Below are 20,525 nucleotides of genomic sequence, written 5' to 3'. Positions count from 1 at the left end.
GCCACACTGCAGCGCTGGTAGCTGTCAGTGTGGCCACACTCCAGCGCTGGCCCCTACACAGCTGCATGACCAGCGCTGTAACTCCCAGCGCTGCAACTTATAAGTGTAGCCATACCCTAAGGGGTCAGAAACATGTTCTGATTTTTCAATGCAGGAAGCTAAACACACAGTGTTGGCTCCAAAAATCCCCTCTCTCTTTCCCCCCGCTCCCTGTCACACTAGACCCCACTCCACCCCCCTCTTTTGAAAAGCACATTGTGGGCACTTGAACGCTGGGATAGCTGCCCATAATGCATCACTCCCAACAGCGCTGCAAATACTGCAAATGTGGCCACACACCAGCGCTGGTAGCTGTGAGTGTGGCCACACACCAGCGCTGGCCCTGCACAGCTGGACGACCAGCGCTGCAAACTACCAGCGCTGCACACCGTAAGTGTAGCCATATCCTTAGTTCGAACCTCCCTGCTAGTGTAGCCCAGGCCTAAGGAAGCTTTGTAAGGCATTTGGTCAGCTTCTTTAGAAAGAAATTTGCAAAGTTAAGTGCCCAATCAAGAAGCACTTGAGGAACAATGGATCTTGGAATGCTCCAATCTACATAAGGAGTCTACTTGAGGACACTCAAGGTAGCATATGAACCATGTCTGCTACCTGTAGTTCTGAGTCATGCATGGACATCTGACTTGCCCATGTGATTCCAAAACTCCATCTTGGAGCTGGATTTTGTATAGGAGAGAGGAGGGGGTCTCCACCCACAAGAGAAAGTCTATTTAAATGCCAGGAGACCCTTTCCATTTTATCTTCAGCTGGCTAAAGAGAGAGCCTCTTCACCCCCAAAGATACCTGAAAGTAACTGGAACAAAGGACAGTAACTACAGGGGGGTGAGTGATTGCTGGACCCAGACTAGCAGGAGACTAGTCTGTAAAAGGAAGCTTACTGGACTGGTGAGGTGTTATTTGTATTAAGTTTCTTAGACATAGGACTTGCGTGTTCTATTTTATTTTACTTGGTAATTCCCTTTGTTCTGTCTGTTACTACTTGAAACCACTTAAATCCTACTTTCTGTATTTAATGAAATCACTTTTTACTTATTAATTAACCCAGAGTATGTGTTAATACCTGGGGGGGGGGGGCAAACAGCTGTGCATATCTCTCTATCAGCATTATAGAGGGCAAACAATTTATGAGTTTACCCTGTATAAGCTTTCTACAGGGCAAAACAAATTTATTTGTGTTTAGACCCCATTGGGAGTTGGGCATCTGAGTGTTAAAGACAAGAACACTTCTGTTAGCTGCTTTCAGGTAAACCTGCAGCTTTGGGGCAAGTAATTCACACCCTGGATCTGTGTTGGAGCAGACAGGCGTGTCTGGTTCAGCAAGACAGGGTGCTGGGGTCCCGAGCTGGCAGGGAAAGCAGGGGCAGAAGTAGTCTTGGCACATCAGTTGGCATCTCCCAAGAGGGTTTCTATAATCCAACCCGTCACACATATTTTGCTAAACCAGTGTATGATAAGGACTAGCAGCAGAACTGTCCTCATCTCCAGGCAGTTATGACTAATTATGCAGATCTTAATGCTAATAAAAGCACAAGGAAGAAAATGAATATTATATTTGCACGTTAAGTATTAGAAAAGTAATACTGAAAGTATTTACTATGTATGTATGCTATTCAGTCTCCTGAGATACAGTTTTTGTTGAGTAAGCAATTCTGAGTCAAGGGTACCGCAGTGCAAGTGCTACAAATTAAAGTAGTTCTGCAATATTCTTTCAAGCTGCTTCCTTGTCACTAACTAAGCAAACTCATTAAAAAGTTAAATAATTTAGGGAAAACTGTGGCTATCCAACAGTTCATTTTTGACTTTGGAAAGTATGAGATAGTGCTGAAGACAGAACAGATGATTCTACTTGAGTCAAGTTCTGCTAGGCAAACAAAAAAACCCACCACATTACTGTTTCCTAGTACTTGCTGTTTTCAAGTTCTTGGTCAAGCTCAATCCTGGTGTAATGTTATGGCTACACAGTTTAGAGCAGGGGTCAGCAACCTTTCAGAAGTGGTGTGCTGAGTCTTCATTTATTCACTTTAAGGTTTTGCGTGCCGGTAATACATTTTAATGTTTTTAGAAGGCCTCTCTAAGTCTATATATTATAAAACTAAACTAGTGTTTGTATTGTAAAATAAACAAGGTTTTCAAAATGTTTTAGAAGCTTCATTTAAAATTAAATTAAAATGTTGATCTTACGTTGCCAGCCCACTCAGCCGCTGCTCGTCTGGGGTTCTGTTCACCTAGGCCGGCAGCGGGCTGAGTGGGGCCTGCGGCCAGGACCCCAGACTGGCACTGGGCTGAGTGGCTCAGCCCACTGCTGCTCAGCGGTTCCATCCACCGGCTCCTGCCAGCCAGGATCCCGGCTGCCGGACCCGCTCAGCCCACTGCCAGTTTGGGGTCTCGGCCCTGCCCACATATAGTGGGCACCTACCTTCTCCCTGGTTCTGGCCCATTCTCTTCCTCTCTCTGCACTGAGCTGAAAGTTGGAGTGCACTGAGCACAGGGCTGGGAGTGAAGGGTCTGGCCAGGAGCTAGAATGAGGGAAGGGGCTCGGGGTTGGGGCAGGAGGTTTGGGTGTGAGGCACTTACCTGGGCAGCTCCCATTTGGTGCAAGGGGTGCAGGTGGGAATGTGGAGGGGGGTGCAGGAGCTCCCGTTTGGTGCTCAGGATGAGGGTGGGAATCTGGAGGGTGCAAGACTCAGGATGTGGGGGTGCAAGAGTCAGAGCAGAGGGCTGGGGGCATGTGAGGGGATTCGGTGTCAGGCGGAGGGGGCTGGGTATGTGGGGGGGTGCCAGTCAGGGCTCAGGTCGTGGTGGGGAGGGGTGAAGGAGTCAAGCAGAGGGCTGAGTGTGTATGAGGGGGGTACAGGGCTCAGGGCAGGGGTGTGTGCGGGGCACAGGGCATGGGCCTGGGGTGTGTGTGCAGGGCTCAGGGCTGGGTGTGGGGTCAGGGCAGAGGGCTGGGGGGGATGTGAGGGTGGGTTGGGTCAGGGCAGGGGGCTAGAGGGGATATGCCCCTATTCCACCACCCTCCTTCCCCAAGGCCCTGCCCCCGCTTCTTCTCTGCCTCCTCCGGGAACAGCAAGCACGCTGACTCTGCTCCTTCCCGACCTGCTCCCTCGCAAGGGCCATCAGCTGATCGGCCAGCAGGGAAGGAGGGATGGAGAGGCGGAGGAGGGGCAAGAACCCAGCACACTACAGAAAGAGGTAGGGGAGCCGACAGGACCAAGCTTCTGCCCCTTGCCCCCACAGAGGGGGAGAGCGGAGGGCAGAGAAGAGTGGGCCAGGCTGGGCTGGGCAGGATTTTTTCCAGCAGGCAGCAGCGTGCCATTAAAAATCAGCTTGCGTGTCCTCTTTGGCACGCGTGCCATAGGTTGCCGACCCCTGGTTTAGAGTGATGGATTGTATTCCAGAGTGGAAAGCAACTACTACTACTACTCCAGAAAATAGTGCGAACAATGGTGATGTGTTAATTTAGCCACTGAAACAAGCTCACAGTTAAGTATATTGCGTGTTCCCACCAGCTACCATCTCTGCAGGCTATTTCTAACAACATGAGACCATGTGAGAAACTTGTCTGAGAATAGAATAGTAATATTTTACAATAGCACAGCTCTGTTCTTCTTGAAATGCTTTATGAACAGGAGTCACTGCAACCACCACTGAAATGCATCCACCTCTGAAGAGAGAGAACAGTTGCTGGGCAAATAATCACACTACATAGTCAGCAGAGGTGATAATTTGGGCAAGGAATTAGAGAAGGATCTACTCTCACAAAAACTCCATAGGATCTTTGCTCTCTACACTAAGCAAACCTAACCTCAGTTTAAGGTCTCCTTTGAAAGACTATAGGAGTGGTGCCCAAACTTGTCGCTGCCGCCGCCCCCCCTTACCGGTAATAGAATCTGTTCATCCTCCCCTTTTATTACTGCACAGCCAAGGCTTCCTCAGCAGAGTTTAGGCTGAAGGCAGAGCTGGGAACAGAACTGGGGATGGGGTGGAGAGGGAAAGAGGGCAAAGCTAGGCTGGGGGCAGAGCGGAGCTGTGGCTGGAATCAGAGCAGGGAACAGAGTGGAGCTGTCTTTTCCGCTGTCTCTGTACTGGAAGGGTCAGGCACTGGACAAAATGCATCCTCTGTTTGTTGGGTACCGGGATTGGTACCAAGCTCGATATTGGATAAAGTACAGTGCCTTGATGGAGATTTATTGGTATGCCGTCAAGGCAATGAGGACCGTGTAGGATAAATATGAAATTAAAGAATTAGAGTTATCTTAAATTTGGTTAAGAAAAATGTGTTGTAAAGAAAGGCCCTAATTAGGAAGCAGAAGGAAGGCCTTGAAAATAATGAGTTATAAGGCCAGAAGGAATGAAGTAAGGAGGATGCATGGTTCAAAGAATAACTAATGAGATTAAAGGAAGTTTCTAAAAAGAAGGCCTCTGGCCCAATGAGGAAGATGCAGATGGTTTTAAATAAAACAAAGAGAATCTGTTTTCAAATAAGGCAACATGGTCCTTCCCACCCCACATACCAGTGTTAAAGTCTATGTGAACCCAGGTGTAACAGAAAAACTGTTGGGGGGGAAGAAAGGCCATGGGAAGAAAGTAGGTTTTACATTTTATCTGGATTAAGACAAAATAAGATGGAACTGTCTCAGATTGGTTTTTAGCTAAAGTCAGTAATTGGCAATGACATCACTAGTTTATTAAAGGGTAAAAAAACCGGTCAACTCTTAAAGCGTTCATTGCTAATACCTGCCTGACCACATTGGAACCAACCAATATGGGTCTAAGCACCTCTGGGTTAGCCCACTTATAAGAATCTTGATCATATGCTTATAAATATTTTTTGTAATGTTTGGATGTAGTAAATTGCATATGATTTAGGCTTTTTAGACATTTTTAGAGCAATATATAAATTTGGCCTTTGGATTTAATAAAGAAATTCATCGTTAAATTAGTATTTGGTAGTTTCCCATATCACTATTATTAATTTTAATTATTAATAATAATTCTAACAGACCTTAAGTCTGGAGGGACCTCCCCCTCCCAAGGCCACACTCTTCCCCTAATCACCTGCTGATCAGTTGCCTTGGGAGAGGTCTAAGGAGCAAAGGCAGTGGGTAGTAAGACTAGAGGGGGCTCAGCCTCCCTAAATCTGAGCCACCATGCTGTGATCCTGGGAGCTCTTGATGCCAAATGGCAGACAACGAGGGGTGCACAACAGGGAACCCCTGGGTCAGGTATCTGTATCAGAGTTCACCAAAAGCTGCCATCTGAGATCTCAACCAAAAGTCAGTAGCCCATTTGTCATAATAACTGCAAAAGATATGTATGGATAACATTTAAGGAGTTCTGTATCCATACTCAAAATTATGCTCAGAAGATGACATTCCTTTGAGGTGTTCCCTTCAGGCAGGAGGTAACTGACACCTATCTCCCACTAATGAAGCTCTCAATTCCCTGATTTTGCAAAATGGTATCCTCTGCACAGCATGACCTCACACATGAGGCCACGCCACATGGAGGATGTTATTTTTCTCTAAACAACAGTGCCCTCCATGCAGCGTGACCTCGCAAACACCATGTAAGTGCAAGGGCACACTGTATGGAGGATACCATTTTAGAAAGCAAAATGGCATCCTCCATGCAGCATGACCTTGCAGGTACAGTCACACTGCAGAGAGGGTGCCATTTATGCTATCTGGGGTTGTGAGAAACTATACATCTGAAAATGGGGTCATACAAGGAAAAATGTTTAGGTACTGCTAGTCTACCCTCTTTCTAGCAAGACATCAAGTAACCTCATATACTTTGAATTTTAACTAAGTAATAGTATATGCATGTTCTCCTTTGTAAGTCCAAGCAAATCAGCCTGAGAGAACCTCAAACAATACCTTTAAGCAATTGCTTGATATTTTCAATTACTACCCCCCCTCCCCCGCCCATACTGAACTGAAATAGAAGGACAATATTCCTAAAAGTGCTTTAAGACAAGGACATCCTTATTTCTTGGAGAACTACTGGAAACATGTAAATGAATTAGGGGTACTAACGGTCTGGTAACTGATATATAAGTATAATAAGAGATCTTAGTTAGTTTGTGGTGTTCTCTGGTAGAGCTGCTGGGCCCCAACACTGGTCTATACTAATTGCTTACAAAACTGAATTTGATATTGTATTCCATGTGTGCCTAGAACATTTGTTGTATCTACACTTGATCTATGGATTGTGATTGGTTGCTTATGTGGTTCTGATGAATTAACTGTTGATTAGTTAAGAATAACCAAGTATTCTGATCTGAGGAATACTGTCCCAGGCAGGTAAAAGTAGACTTGGAAAGAATCTAGTTCTAATGTTAATAAGCTAAGACTCCTTGGACTCAATAAGGAGTTAAACCCAATTAAATGCCATTCCAATATTGACTAACATTTATAAAGATGGCAAATGTTGTTTGCTAGATTTTAAAACTGAAATCTGTCACCTCAGCAAATCCAGAAAGTTGACCCCCATTCACACTCAAATCAAAAAGTCATACACTAGTGTACACAGGGCACAGGCATTTTCACTATTGCATCAATCAACCCTCTGCTTAGAGCAGGTCTAGATGACACAATAATCAAGACACCTGCCTCTGACACTAGCACATCCACCACTGTTGCCCCCAACAGAGCTGCACTGGTTGTAGCAAATGGTGGGAAATTTCCTACAAAAAACTAGTTTGAATAAGCCTAAAGGAGTCTATATTGTCTAATACAGTGGATCTGTAATGAATTCAAATTGTTCTTTATGATTTGAGTTAAATCAAAGAGAATGGAATCACTGGAAAATAGATTCCCTGATGGATTGTAGCCCTGGAGGGGTCAAATGCCTATCCATATAAAATTGAAAGCTCTATTCACTTTTGGTCTTAATGGCCTGGAATGCAAATAGACCCCGCCAGGTGAAAATATGACAGAGTCAATTAGGTAAATAGGTCCTAATTGGAAGGTGACCCAAATATGCAGGAATGTGGCTGAGCAAAGGTGAAAACCAATTACCTCGTGGAAGTGTGAAATCATCACGGGCAAGAGGGGAAGGTTAGAACTTATTTCTGACTCAGGTATGATAAGTAAAGCAGTTTCAGTTCCTGCTTGGAGTACAACCACCTGGGTGAAGGTTAACTTTTGTATAATTTATCTATTTTGTTTTTCATCTCCCCAAAACAAAAACTTTAAAACTGGACTTCCTCCTGGAAGGTTTGGTTGGCTGGCTCATATAAAGCTAGATTTCTGCCAGAGGGCCTAACTTTCCCAAAAGAGCAACTTGTTAATGTTGTTTTCAGATTTGGTAAAAGTTAACTTGTTTTACCTTAAGTATAGTTGCCCACACACAAGTGTAGCGCTCCTCTTCAGATTTTACTACTTTCCAAGAGAGTTCACTGTATACACTATTTTCAAACAGCAGCACTCACTGGTAACAAAGAACAGCAGCTGAAAATTTTACTTTGACAATGTGTTTTGTTGGGTACTGCATACATCCAATTAAGAATACAAACCAGTTCATTTATCTACTCCAAGCCTGCACAACTCGTAAAGCGGCGAGGGCCACATTCCTCCAAAGAAAACAGCCAAGGGCCAAAACCTCCCGGCCCCACAGAAACACCCCGCCCCAGGGCCGTCCAGCCCTGCAGAAACAAACCCTCCTTCCCCAGCGCCACCCCACCAAAACAGCTGTGGGCCAAAAAGGAAGGTTGGGGGTGGGGAGGTGATACTTTATTTTAAATCAACCCGGGGCTCCCAGCTGAAGAGGTGGCTGGGAGCCCTCAGGGTCAAATTAAAGGGCTCGGGGCTCCGGCGGCTGGGCCCCAAGCAAAAAAAAATTTGGCTGCCCCCAGTCCCAGCCCTGGGCTCCCCCCTATAGCCCCCTGCTGCCCCAATCCTGGGCTCTCCCCACACTGACCCACACCCCCTGCCGCCCCAGCGCTGGGCTTCCCCCTTTCCTCCCCACCAGTGCCCTCCCCCAACCCTGCTGCTGCCCCAGCCCTGGGCTCCCCCCCACCAGTGCCCCCCCCCACACACACACCTCCTACCTCCCCAGCCCTGGGTCACTGGTAACGCTCCCAGGGCAGGTCATTCAGCAGGAATTTTGGATGTGCACAAAACACAGACAGGATTGGTTCCCATATGGTTACAGAGCTGCAGTAAAGTGGAACAATTTTCAGCTTGTGTGATTGGAGGATATCTGGATGCATATTATAAGACTGTCCTCTATAAATGAGGAAAAGTTGAGGTGCCTTTATTATTCTTTTGTTCCACTCTTTCTTTCTATGGGGAATTTGCCAATGCAATATCACTGTCTTCCTTTTAAACAAACAAAAAGGCAATGGCTGTTGAAAATAGCAATTCCAGTGCTAATAAGCATTTCTTGCTCGATTTTATCCTGCTTTTTCTACAGCAAGTTACAGTGGATCAGTATATTTGATTTAGGAGAAATGAAGTAACAGCTGCCCAAACTGAGCTTGAGCACTCCTGAATTTTGAGGTGTTCAAATCTGGAAGGTAGATGCTGGGGGGGGCGGCCTGAGCATGGCAGCAATGTGTCTGGAGCTGCATGGAGCCAGACACACTGGTCTGAGTGGCATGGTAAGGGGGCTGGGGGTTGGAGAAGGGGTAGGGAGTTCCAGGGGGCAGTCAAGGGACAGGGAGCAGGGGTGGTTGGATGGGGCAGAGGTTCAGGGGGGCAGTCAGGGGACAGGCAGTAGTAGGATAGGCATGGGAGTCCCAGGGGTTTAATCAGGGGACGGGTAGGGGGTGGGGTCCTGGGGGAAAGTTGGGGGGGTCTCAGGAGGGGGCAGTTGGGGACAAGGAAAAGGGAGGCTTCGATAGGGGCTGAGGTCCCAAGGGGCAGAGGTCTTGGGAGGGGGCAATCGGGGGACAAGGAGCAGCGGCATTTAGATAGGGGGTGGGAGTCCTGGGGGGCAGTTGGGGCAGGGGTCCGGGGAGGGGGCAAACAGCGGGCCGCATGCAGCCCGCAGGCCGTATGTTGTGCAGGCCTGATCTACTCTATATACATGTAACTTCCATTATATTTACAGAGACGATATTTATTTATCCTAGAGAAAACAGGTTTCCTGGAATTTTGCCTGGACTATCCATTTAAGATGATAAATATGAGTTTCCCCACAAATGTGAAATCTGTGTTAACATGACTCAAAAGTGGGGCTGTCAAGTGACTAAAAAAATTAAATGTGTGATTAATCACACTGTTAAACAATAGAATAGCATTTATTTACATATTTTTGGATGTTTTCTACATTTTCAAATATATTGATTTAAATTACAACACAGAATACAAAGTGTATTTATATTTATTTTTGATCACAAGTATTTGCACTGTAAAAAGACAACAGAAATAGTATTTTTCAATTCACCTAATACAAGTACTGTAATGTAATCTCTATCATGAAAGTTGAACTTACAAATATACAGTTATGTACAAAAATACTGCACTCAAAAACAAAACAATGTAAAATTTTAGAGCTTGTAAGTCCACTAAGTCCTAATTCTTGTTCAGCCAATTGCTCAAACAAGTTTGTTTACATTTATAGGCGATAATGCTGCCCGCTTCTTGTTTACAATGTCACCTGAAAGTGAGAACAGGCATTTTCATGGCACTGTTGTTGCTGGCGTCACAAAATATTTACGTGCCAGATGCGCATGCTTCATCCACCATTCCAGGGGACCATGTGTCCATGCTCGATAACAATCCAAAGCAGTGTGGGACAACCCATGTTCATTTTCATTATCTGAGTCAAATGCTATCAGCAGAAGGTTGATTTTTTTTTTTGGTGGTTCGGGTTCTGTAGTTTCCGCATCGGAGCGTTTCTCTTTTAACACTTCAGAAAACACGCCCTCTACCTCGTCCCTCTCAGATTTGGGAAGGCACTTCAGATTCTTAAATCTTGGGTCCAGTGCTGTAGTGATCTTTACAAATCTCACATTGGTATCTTCTTTGCATTGTGTCAAATCTGAGTGAAAGTGTTCTTAAAACAAACAACGTGCTGATTCATCATCCGAGACTTCCATAACATGAAATATATGGGAAAAACCGGGTAAAACAAAGCAGGGGACATACAATTCTCCCCCAAGGAGTTCAGTTACAAATTTAATTAACGCTTTTTTTTTTAACGAGCATTAACACCATGGAAGCATGTCCTTTGGAATGGTGGCTGAAGTATGAAGGGGCATACGAATGTTTAGCATATCTGGCACATAAATACCTTGCAATGCTGGCTACGAAAGTGCCATGCAAATGCCTGTTCTCACTTTCTGGTGACATTATAAGTAAGAAGCAGGCAGCATTACCTCCTGTAAATGTAAACAAACTTGTTTGTCTGAGCGATTGGCTGAACAAGAAGTAGGACAGTGGACTTGTAGCCTCTGAAGTTTTACACTGTTTTGTTTTTGAGTACAGCTATGTAACAAAACAAAAAAAAAATCTACATTTGTAAGTTCCACTTTCAGGACAAAGATTGCACTACGGTACTTGTATGAAGTGAATTGAAAAATACTATGTCTTCTGTTTATCATTTTTACAGTGCAAATATTTGTAATCAAAATATACACTTTGAATTCAGATACAACACAGAATACAAGATATATACTAAAATGTAGAAAAACATCCAAAATATTTAATAAATTTCAATTGGTAGTCTCTTAACAGTGGAATTAAAACTGAGATTAATCGACAGCCCTACTCAAAATACTAAATTCATCCAAGGAGCTTGTACATGTGCATATTAAAATGTTTAACGCACAGATACTAAAAAACAAGCCAAATGGATTATTTCAGAAACATCTATTACTGTATTTTGGTAGAACTAGGTCACATCCTAAATCTACAGGCCCATTGATTCCTTGAGATTTGTGGTTGTGTCACACCTTCATATGCAAGGTATCTCAAAATCCATTTTACAATACAAGACACAATTACTATTAAAGAAGTGGCATGAAAGTTTACCAGCCCCAGGACCAAATTTATTTGCCAACTCTGTGGTAAAGAAATATTTTACTCCATATCAGAAAAGTTACTTACCCTGAAAGAGGAGAATTTTTCAAAGCTATGGGCATGGCTACACTTGCAGATGTAGAGCGCTTTGAGTTAAACCAGCCTTCGTAGAGCACAGTAGGGAAACCGCTGTAGTCTGTCCACACTGACAGCTGAACAGCGCACTGGCATGGCCACATTAGCAGCTCTTGCAACGACCAAAGAGCAGTGCATTGTGGTAGCTATCCCAGCATGCAAGTGGCTGCAACGTGCTTTTCAAATGGGGGGGGGTGGAATGTGACAGGGAGTGTGTTGTGTATATGTGGGGGAAGAGAGATTGGGTTTTTGGGGGACAGAGCATGTGAGCTCTGTATTTTAAGTCCAGACAGCAGCAGCCCTCCCTCTCCCCCCCCCCCCCAGCCTCTCTCTCCCACACACACACACACAGCATTCCTCAGTAATGGTTGCTTTGTCTCTGAGCAGATAAGCATGCCGGCTGTCAAATGGAACTTTCAAAAGGTATATCCAAAACAATGACAAGAGTGGCTACTTGACTTAAGGGGATTATGGGTCGTTTCCGGAGGCTGATCAGAGCACAGTAATGCAACACCTCGTTACACTGATGCTGGGCCGCTCCAGCGAGGGTGGATCAAACATTATTCTACTCACCGAGGTGGAGTACCAGGAGCACTCTACCCGTGGAGTCAGAGCGCTCTACGTGCCTTGCCAGTGTGGACAGGTAGTGAACTAGTGTGCCTGGGGCTCCTTTAATGCACTGTAACTCCCAAGAGTAGCCAAGCCCTATATGTTGTCAGGATGGATATTTTTGATAAAATGCTTTAATTACGATACATTATAGCTCAAAGATATCATCCCTATTCCATGATGAGATAAATTCTAATTATATAGTATAAGACAATATATCCATGTATTGTTTAAGTTTTTAAATGAGTTCTAACACTTCATGGATTAGGGACCCAATCTTATGGAGTTCCAGGGGCTTCTGTATAGATTATTTAGGTTAATCTTTCTATCTACCCAATGGGACTCAGTGCTCAGTCTAGAACATACCATCAGAGATGCTTAGTTCTGCAGTTCTCAAACTGTGGACGTGTGTCTACAGAAATAACATGCTTGTCAACAGCAAAAATGTTTTAAATAAATAAATAAATAAATATAGAAGAGGTGAGAAATAACTGCCATCAAGCCTATTGTCCCTCTGCAAATTTGTGTACACAGAGTCAATCCATTACCTCTCTCTAAAAGTGCAAAGTTTCAAAAAGTTCAATGAATAGAAGATTGTTGGGGACAGAATAGAACTGGACAAGGAGAAGAAAAGTCTGGAAATAAATGTGAGAAGGGAGGGATAGGCAGCAGAAATAAAAGCTCAACTGTTTGAGCAGCATATTCCAGAAGTCTTCAGGTCTTTCTGAGTCTAGCCTTCATTGATTTGAGATCTACCATACCATTCTCTCACTAGAAGGGAAAACTATAATGGCAGCAGGCCATAAAAGAGACCCAGTTTGGGAATATTTTAATGAAGTTCCTCTACCTGTGGGTAAGACAGGCATGTGTGCATAATGCAAACAGTGAAGAAAAGAAATGCAAGGCCTGGTTGCCTCAATGAAACAACATCATGAGAAGTGTTCCTTCTCAGGAGGAAGCTGCTTTGAAGATGATGAAAGGAACATCTCTGAACATGCAGGATCTTCAGGTTGGTAAACTTTTTATTTCATACTTCTTTAAGGACTGTCTTCCTTAGATGCAGTTGTGATAAAAAAATAAATAGCTGAAATAGGCAGATCTTCCTTTTGCTGGATAAAGTGTATGAAAGAGAAATTGAGCAGTGTGCAAAGGGTCTAGAGGGTAAAATTGTTAACCTGAGTCTTGATGGGTGGAGCTATATCTACAATGATCCTGTTGTATGTGCTTGTGTGACAACAGAAGAAGGTTTCATAATGGTAGCTGTTTTAGAATGTCTTCCTTACAGAAACAATTGATACATCAGGAAATGCACACACAGCAGAATACTTACAAGTACATAAGAATATAAGAACGGCCGTACCAGGTCAGACCAAAGGTCCATCTAGCCAGTATCTGTCTACCGACAGTGGCCAATACCAGGTGCCCCAGAGGGAGTGAACCTAATAGGCAATGATCAAGTGATCACTCTCCTGCCATCCATCTCCATCCTCTGGCAAACAGAGGCTAGGGACACCATTCCTTACCCAACGTTGCTAATAGCCATTTATGGATTTAACCACCATGAATTTATCCAGTTCTTTTTAAACGCTGTTATAGTCCTAGCCTTCACAACCTCCTCAGGTAAGAAGTTCCACAAGTTGACTGTGCGCTGCGTGAAGAACTTCCTTTTATTTGTTTTAAACCTGCTGCCTATTAATTTCATTTGATGACCCCTAGTTCTTGTATTATGGGAATAAGTAAATAACTTTTCCTTATCCACTTTCTCAACATCACTCATGATTTTATATACCTCTATCATATCCCCCCTTAGTCTCCTCTTTTCCAAGCTGAAGAGTCCTAGCCTCTTTAATCTTTCCTCATATGGGACCATCTCCAAACCCCTAATCATTTTAGTTGCCCTTTTCTGAACCTTTTCTAGTGCCAGTATATCTTTTTTGAGGTGAGACCACCACATCTGTACACAGTATTTGAGATGTGGCGTACCATGGATTTATATAAGGACAATAATATATTCTCAGTCTTATTCTCTATCCCCTTTTTAATGATTCCTAACATCCTGTTTGCTTTTTTGACCGCCTCTGCACACTGCGTGGACATCTTCAGAGAACTGTCCACGATGACTTCAAGATCTTTTTCCTGACTCGTTGTAGCTAAATTAGCCCCCATCAAGACACGATTTCCCTTTACAGAAACCATGTTGACTATTGCTCAACAGTTTGTTTTTCTATGTGTCTGACAATTTTATTCTTAACTACTGTTTCGACTAATTTGCCCGGTACCAACGTTAGACTTACCGGTCTGTAATTGCCAGGACCACCTCTAGAGCCCTTTTTAAATATTGGCGTTACATTAGCTAACTTCCAGTCATTGGGTACCGAAGCCGATTTAAAGGACAGGTTACAAACCTTAGTTAATAGTTCCGCAACTTCACATTTGAGTTCTTTCAGAACTCTTGGGTGAATGCCATCTGGTCCCGGTGACTTGTTAATGTTGAGTTTATCAATTAATTCCAAAACCTCCTTTAGTGATACTTCAATCTGTGACAGTTCCTCAGATTTGTCACCTACAAAAGCCAGCTCAGGTTTGGGAATCTCTCTAACATCCTCAGCCGTGAAGACTGAAGCAAAGAATCCATTTAGTTTCTCCGCAATGACTTTATCATCTTTAAGTGCTCCTTTTGTATTTCCATCGTCAAGGGGCCCACTGGTTGTTTAGCAAGTTTCCTGCTTCTGATGTACTTAAAAAACATTTTGTTATTACCTTCGGAGTTTTGGGCTAGCCGTTCTTCAAACTCCTCTTTGGCTTTTCTTATTACACTCTTGCACTTAAGTTGGCAGCGTTCATGCTCCTTTCTCTTTGCCTCACTAGGATTTGACTTCCAGTTTTTAAAGGAAGTATTTTTATCTCTCACTGTTTCCTTTACATGGTTGTTAAGCCACGGTGGCTCTTTTTTAGTTCTTTTACTGTGTTTCATAATTTGGGGTATACATTGAAGTTGGGCCTCTATTATGGTGTCTTTAAAAAGCGCCCATGCAGCTTGCAGGGATTTCACTTTAGTCACTGTACCTTTTAACTTTTGTTTAACTAACCCCCTCATTTTGTATAGTTCCCCCTTTTGAAATTAAATGCCACAGTGTTGGGCTGTTGAGGTGTTCTTCCCACCACAGGGATGTTAAATATTATTATATTATGGTCACTATTTGCAAGCGGTCCTGCTATAGTTACCTCTTGGACCAGCTCCTGCGCTCCACTCAGGATTAAATCTAGAGTTGCCTCTCCCCTTGTGGGTTCCCGTACCAGCTGCTCCATGAAGCAGTCATTTAAAGTATAGAGAAATTTTATCTCTGCATTTCGTCCTGAAGTGAAATGTTCCCAGTCAATATGGGGATAACTGAAATCCCCCACTATTATTGGGTTCTTAATTTTGATAGCCTCTCTAATTTCCCTTAGCATTTCATCATCACTATTACTGTCCTGGTCAGGTGGTTGATAATAGATCCCTAATGTTATATTTTTTTATTAGAGCATGACATTTCTATCCATAGAGATTCTACGGAACATGTGGATTCACTTAAGATTTTTACTTCATTTGTATTTACATTTTCTTTCACATATAGTGCCACTCCTCCCCCTGCATGACCTATTCTGTCCTTCCGATATACTTTGTACCCCGGAATGACTGTGTCCTATTGATTGCTCTCAGTCCACCAGGTTTCTGTGATGCCTATTATATCCATATCCTCCTTTATCACAAGGCACTCTAGTTCACCCATCTTATTATTTAGACTTCTAGCATTTGTGTACAAGCACTTTAAAAAACTTGTCCCTGTTTATTTGTCTGCCCTTTTCTGATGTGCCAGATTCTTTTTTATGTAACTGTTTATCATCTGATCCGGCCCTTACATTATACTCTTCCGTCCTCTGCTCCTGACTATAACCTGGAGATTCTCTATCATCAGACTCTCCCCTAAGAAAAGTCTGTGTCCGATCCACATGCTCCTCTGCAGCGGTCAGCTTTCCTCCATCTCCTAGTTTAAAAACTGCTCTACAACCTTTTTAATGTTTAGTGCCAGCAGTCTGGTTCCACTTTGGTTTAGGTGGAGCCCATCTCTCCTGTATAGGCTCCCCCCATCCCAAAAGTTTCCCTAGTTCCTAATGAATGTAAATCCCACCATCGTCTCATCCACGCATTGAGACTCCTAAGCTCTGCCTGCCTACCTGGGCCTGCGCGTGGAACTGGGATGGTTTACCTAGGGAAGTGGTAGAATCTCCTTCATTAGAGGTTTTTAAGGTCAGGCTTCATGAAGCCCTGGCTGGGATGATTTAGTTGGGACATGGTCCTGCTTTGTGTAAGGGCTTAGACTAGATGACCTCCTGAGGTCCCTTCCAACCCTGATATTATATTATTCTATATATTTCAAGAATAAAGACCTAAACAGGCAAAAAAGGGAATAAAAAAATTTAAAGACAGATTCACAAGTGATGTGTTACTAAACAAATGCCAGTGAAGCACAGGTTGAATTATACCACTACCAGAAAGGAAACGAAACTAATGCTTTTTGGGTAGTCAATGGAATTAACCTGTTCCAAATGTCAATTACATAAGGATGTTATGTTTAAGTTGTCTAACAAACATCAAACCACCAGATCAAGGGCTGATCTGTTCCACTTTGTGTATTTATGTGGCCCACACAGAATATTCAAATTCTGCAAAATATGAGTTTTCAGTAAAAACAAAGGTTCTTGCCCTACCAGTGGCAAAGATAACCTTTCAATCATGAACTATGAATAGCTGATGTACTCTTCTCTTCCTGAATCTGCAGACAGGCTGAAACAATGACTGAGAATTCCCCTGCCCTCTTAATCTCATTAGCATCTTAACAACATAAAGCCTAGTGATAACACTTTATACGTCAACATTCACTAATTTAGGAGATGCAATGGTGGGAAGGGTGAAAGTGAAGCACAAAGAGAGGAAATGGGAATTGCTGCAGGGAACGAAATGCAGAGGGAAGAAAGACAGATGCATAACGACAGGAAAGTTGAAGCAATAGTATAGGGAAGGAGAGGAACAAGGAGCAGAACTACAGGTGACCGTAAATGCAAGTACATTTTCCCACTCAGTGATGCTGAAAGCAAAAATAAGGAACTAATAGTGATGGTAAGTAGAAGTTTGGTAGCAAAATAAAAAGCACACTATATCTTTGATCTTTATGTGAGCCTCTCATTGACGTCATTGGAAGTTTCAGTGTAGACATGGGTAGTATGTGGCCCTAAATGTACACCTTAGCACATGAACCAAAATTTAAAGTTAAATTCAGCCCTCTAAACAAAATGAGGCCAGCGCATTGACATGTGGAACTTGGGAGTTTGCTTAAGACAAGTGAACACTTCAGTGGGGTAACATGGGTTTGCGGAGAACAGAATTTGTAGCTTTCAATCCTAACAGGTAGGTAGTTTGTGAAGGAGGTAGAGTAGGCTGCCCTTTACCAAAGTCGGATTTGGCATCGTGTCATTAATATCATCATGAGGCTGGCTAAAGCTTGATAATGAAAACATGAGAAATGTTTCTAGAGCGGCTTCTTTTAAACAGAAGGGTTTTTTCTGGTTGTTGCTTTTATTTTTTTTAAGTGGCTGGTACTTTGTATCTTTTCTATAGCTCAAAACAGAAACACATTCAGAATCCCTTGCTAAGAAAAGTGATATATGAGATGTAATTAACATACAAGAAAATCAAATACAAAAAGACCACCCTTGAACCCTTGACAGTAAGATTAAAGTAATTGGCACACTTTCAAAACATACAGTAGAGCAGACCTGCCAAGTCTCACTCCTTCAGAGAAGGTCTCCCTCATTTGGGATTAAGATTTAAGGAGTTTTTAAAGTATCTCCATGTGGGAATGAAGGGTTTTGCTGTGTGTCAATTAAGTGTTTGTGCTCCTCAGACACACAGACAGATGCAGGCTTAGGAAGTGACTTCATTTTTCCTACAAGAGGAGGAGAGGAACCCTTCCACCTAACCTCCCCCTTCCCAACTCAAGAGTCGAATAACTTTACCATTACACCCCAGCTTCACAACACCTCCCTCCTCCCAACGCTGCACTAACCCAAGGACCACTGGAGTACAGGGAAGCACACACACCCCGGACACAAAAGACCTGGACACGGAGCAGGACGACACAGCAACACCCGTACCAAAACAAACACACCTCACGTCTCCTCCTCTTCCCTTCAGGGCCGGGGAGGCGCAGCCGGCGGCTCCCAGAGCACTGGGGGAGGGGGGGTTAAACACCGAGGCAGCAGTAATGTCGGCAGGTCACAGCTGGTGCCGCCCCCTGCCAGGATAAACCACCCGAGGTCACGGGGACCTGTCACAGGCTCCAGACGCCCACCCAGGGCAGGGCGAGGCTCAAGGCCTGCGGACCCGAAAGAAAGCAGCTCCCTCCCCTTTCCTCCACCCCTTTACTGGCACCGGCGGACCCAAAAGGGAAGAGCTTCCCCCCCCAACAGCGGCGAGCTACCGCCCCCTCCCGTCCGCACACAGGGGGCAGCCCAGGCACAGCCCGGGACGGGGACCTCGAGACGTTCTCCTTCCCCTCGCTCACCAGTCGCAGAACTCTGCGTGCCTCAGCCCCTCTGCCCCGGCCCGTCCCGGCTTCGCTCCACCACCGGCGCTCCGAGAGGAGGGAGGGAGGGAGCGAGCGGGGGGAGGGGGGAGTCGCGCAGGCGCGCTGAGGTTCGAGAGGACGGCCAACATTCCGACAGCGGAGCGGGCGCGCGCGCGAGAGACCGAGAGCCGGAGGCCAAGGGGCGGTTGAGGGCGGCCTTTGGCGACTATTATTGCCTCCTCCTTGTGGGCGCGCGCGCGCGACGATCTACGGCCTTCAAACTGAGGGGCCCGCCGCGCGCGCCCAATCCGTCAGTCAGTGGCGGTTCAGGGCAGCCGCGCGCCCTGGTCCGCGGGCTGCTCGTTAGGGAGAGTCACTGCAGGCCCGGACGTTCCAGGGTGGCGGTCAGGCATCCAAAATAACTGGCCAGGGCTGAGGTTTGCAAGGGGGGTAGTCTCCTGAGGAGCGGCTCTGCCAGCTCAGACCCTTGCCCACAGGCGCCGCGGGGGGGGAGGGCTGGCTGCCTGCCTGCCTGCCTGAGTGTGGCTAATTATGTTGGTGCCTAGCTTCAGGCAATTGAAAACGTTGGCGTTCGTGGCTACCCGATGACAGGCGTTGCTGCGGCCTGTCTCTGTAGCATGGCCGGAGTAATGCCAACCCCATAGGTCAGAAAATCCTGAGTCAGCTCCCCTTCTCCTCCAAAAAAAACCCCCACCCCATTAGGTGAGATGGGCATGCAAGTCATGAGGTTCTTTGAAACAAGGCTGGTGTAAAAAAAACAGGAGTACTTGTGGCACCTTAGAGACTAACAAATTTATTTCAGCATGAGCTTTCGTGAGCTAAAGCTCACTTCTTCGGATGCATAGAATGGAACACACAGACAGGAGATATTTATACATACAGAGAACATGAAAAGGTGGTATTTATACATACAGAGTATGTGTAGTTTTCTGTCATCACCCAGAGCTTAATATGTGCTAGGGCTGAGCTCTGGCACCTCTAGACTTGGCAGTTTATAGCCCTAGCATCTCTGGGCTTCCTGCATCAGTTATGAAGGCAGGGGGAGTTGAGCTCTGGCACAATTACAAATTAAGCATTGCTATCAGCTGGTTTGCAGAGTCCCCCTGCAAGTCCTCAGGGTAGGTGCCAATCACAGTACTTCCAGCTCTTGCAAATTAAAGTGCTTCTTGCTGCAGCTGTTGTGGAAATAATGCGAACACGTGCTGTCATGCAGTTGTGGTGCAGTTGGTTGCAAGTCTCATAACCTCACTTTCTTCCTCTCCGGCCCTGGCAGCCACTTGTTCCCATAGCTGCCAAAACTTGTGCAGCTCCACCTGTAATGTTTCTGACAAGTGAGAAAGTCATTAACATATGTATCCTATATGGTTTCCTGTTATTGCTTGCTGTGGGGGACTGGGATCCATGTGAGGGACATTAGATAATGTCACACATGGAGCGGCACAAAACAAATCTTCAGTTCTTTCCAAAAAAGTCAATTGCTACTGACTATACCATTCTCCCCACTCCCAAGTAAATTAGTACCTTTCTACTTTTGTGCTTGACCTTCTGTGACATTGCACTCTATATGTTTATGGAAATATGCTTATAAGTGTAAATATAACATAACTGGAATATGCTTTATGCTATGTAACATATCTTTGAAAAGGTTATGATCTACCATTTGTAGGCATGTATCATTTTTATATCTGAAGTTATGAATGTTGGCTCTATGCTTGTATTTAAAGTGTTTGCTGGAGGAAACGCATAAGGGAGGTTTGGCCAACATATTGTGAAGGGACTATTCAAGTAATGGGGAGTACTTAACTAACTGTGGACTTTGGGAGATGCCAATCCACATCTGAGCTTTCCTGGGAACATTCAAACTAAACAATGGCGTCGGCCTGCAAAAAGCTGAATCATTCATGGACATGTGACTTACCCAGGTGGTTACAAACTCCATCTTGTTGCTGTGATTTTGCACAGAAGAACAAAGGGATTTCTGCCCACAAGAGAGAGAATATAAAAGGCCCTGGAAGCAGGGCTGTCAAGGTTTCCTCCCCCACTCTGAACTTTAGAGTACAGATGTGGGAACCTGCATGGACCCTTCTAAGCTTAATTCCTAGCTTAGATCTGGTAACTCTGCCAC

The 20,525-nt window shown here is 44.7% G+C and overlaps 1 protein-coding gene across 2 annotated transcripts in view; it reads right to left on the bottom strand.

Annotated features, from left to right (window-relative positions):
* Nucleotides 1-18,565, bottom strand: part of RABGAP1L (RAB GTPase activating protein 1 like) — a 542,116-nt gene extending 523,551 nt beyond the window's left edge. The window contains exon 1 of one of the 2 annotated variants that reach the window (XM_039484970.1): nt 18,377-18,565. The gene's annotated coding sequence lies outside the window, so the exon portion shown is untranslated. The remainder of the gene's footprint in view (nt 1-18,376) is intronic. The other variant, XM_039484969.1, reaches the window with a different exon arrangement.
* Between the last annotated feature and the right edge of the window lie 1,960 nt (nt 18,566-20,525).

The sequence above is a fragment of the Mauremys reevesii genome, linkage group 8, assembly GCF_016161935.1.
Source record: "Mauremys reevesii isolate NIE-2019 linkage group 8, ASM1616193v1, whole genome shotgun sequence".
NCBI classification, from domain to species: Eukaryota; Metazoa; Chordata; order Testudines; family Geoemydidae; genus Mauremys; species Mauremys reevesii.
Note: the sequence above shows the minus strand (reverse complement) of the source record. Positions and strands in the feature narration are given on the sequence as shown.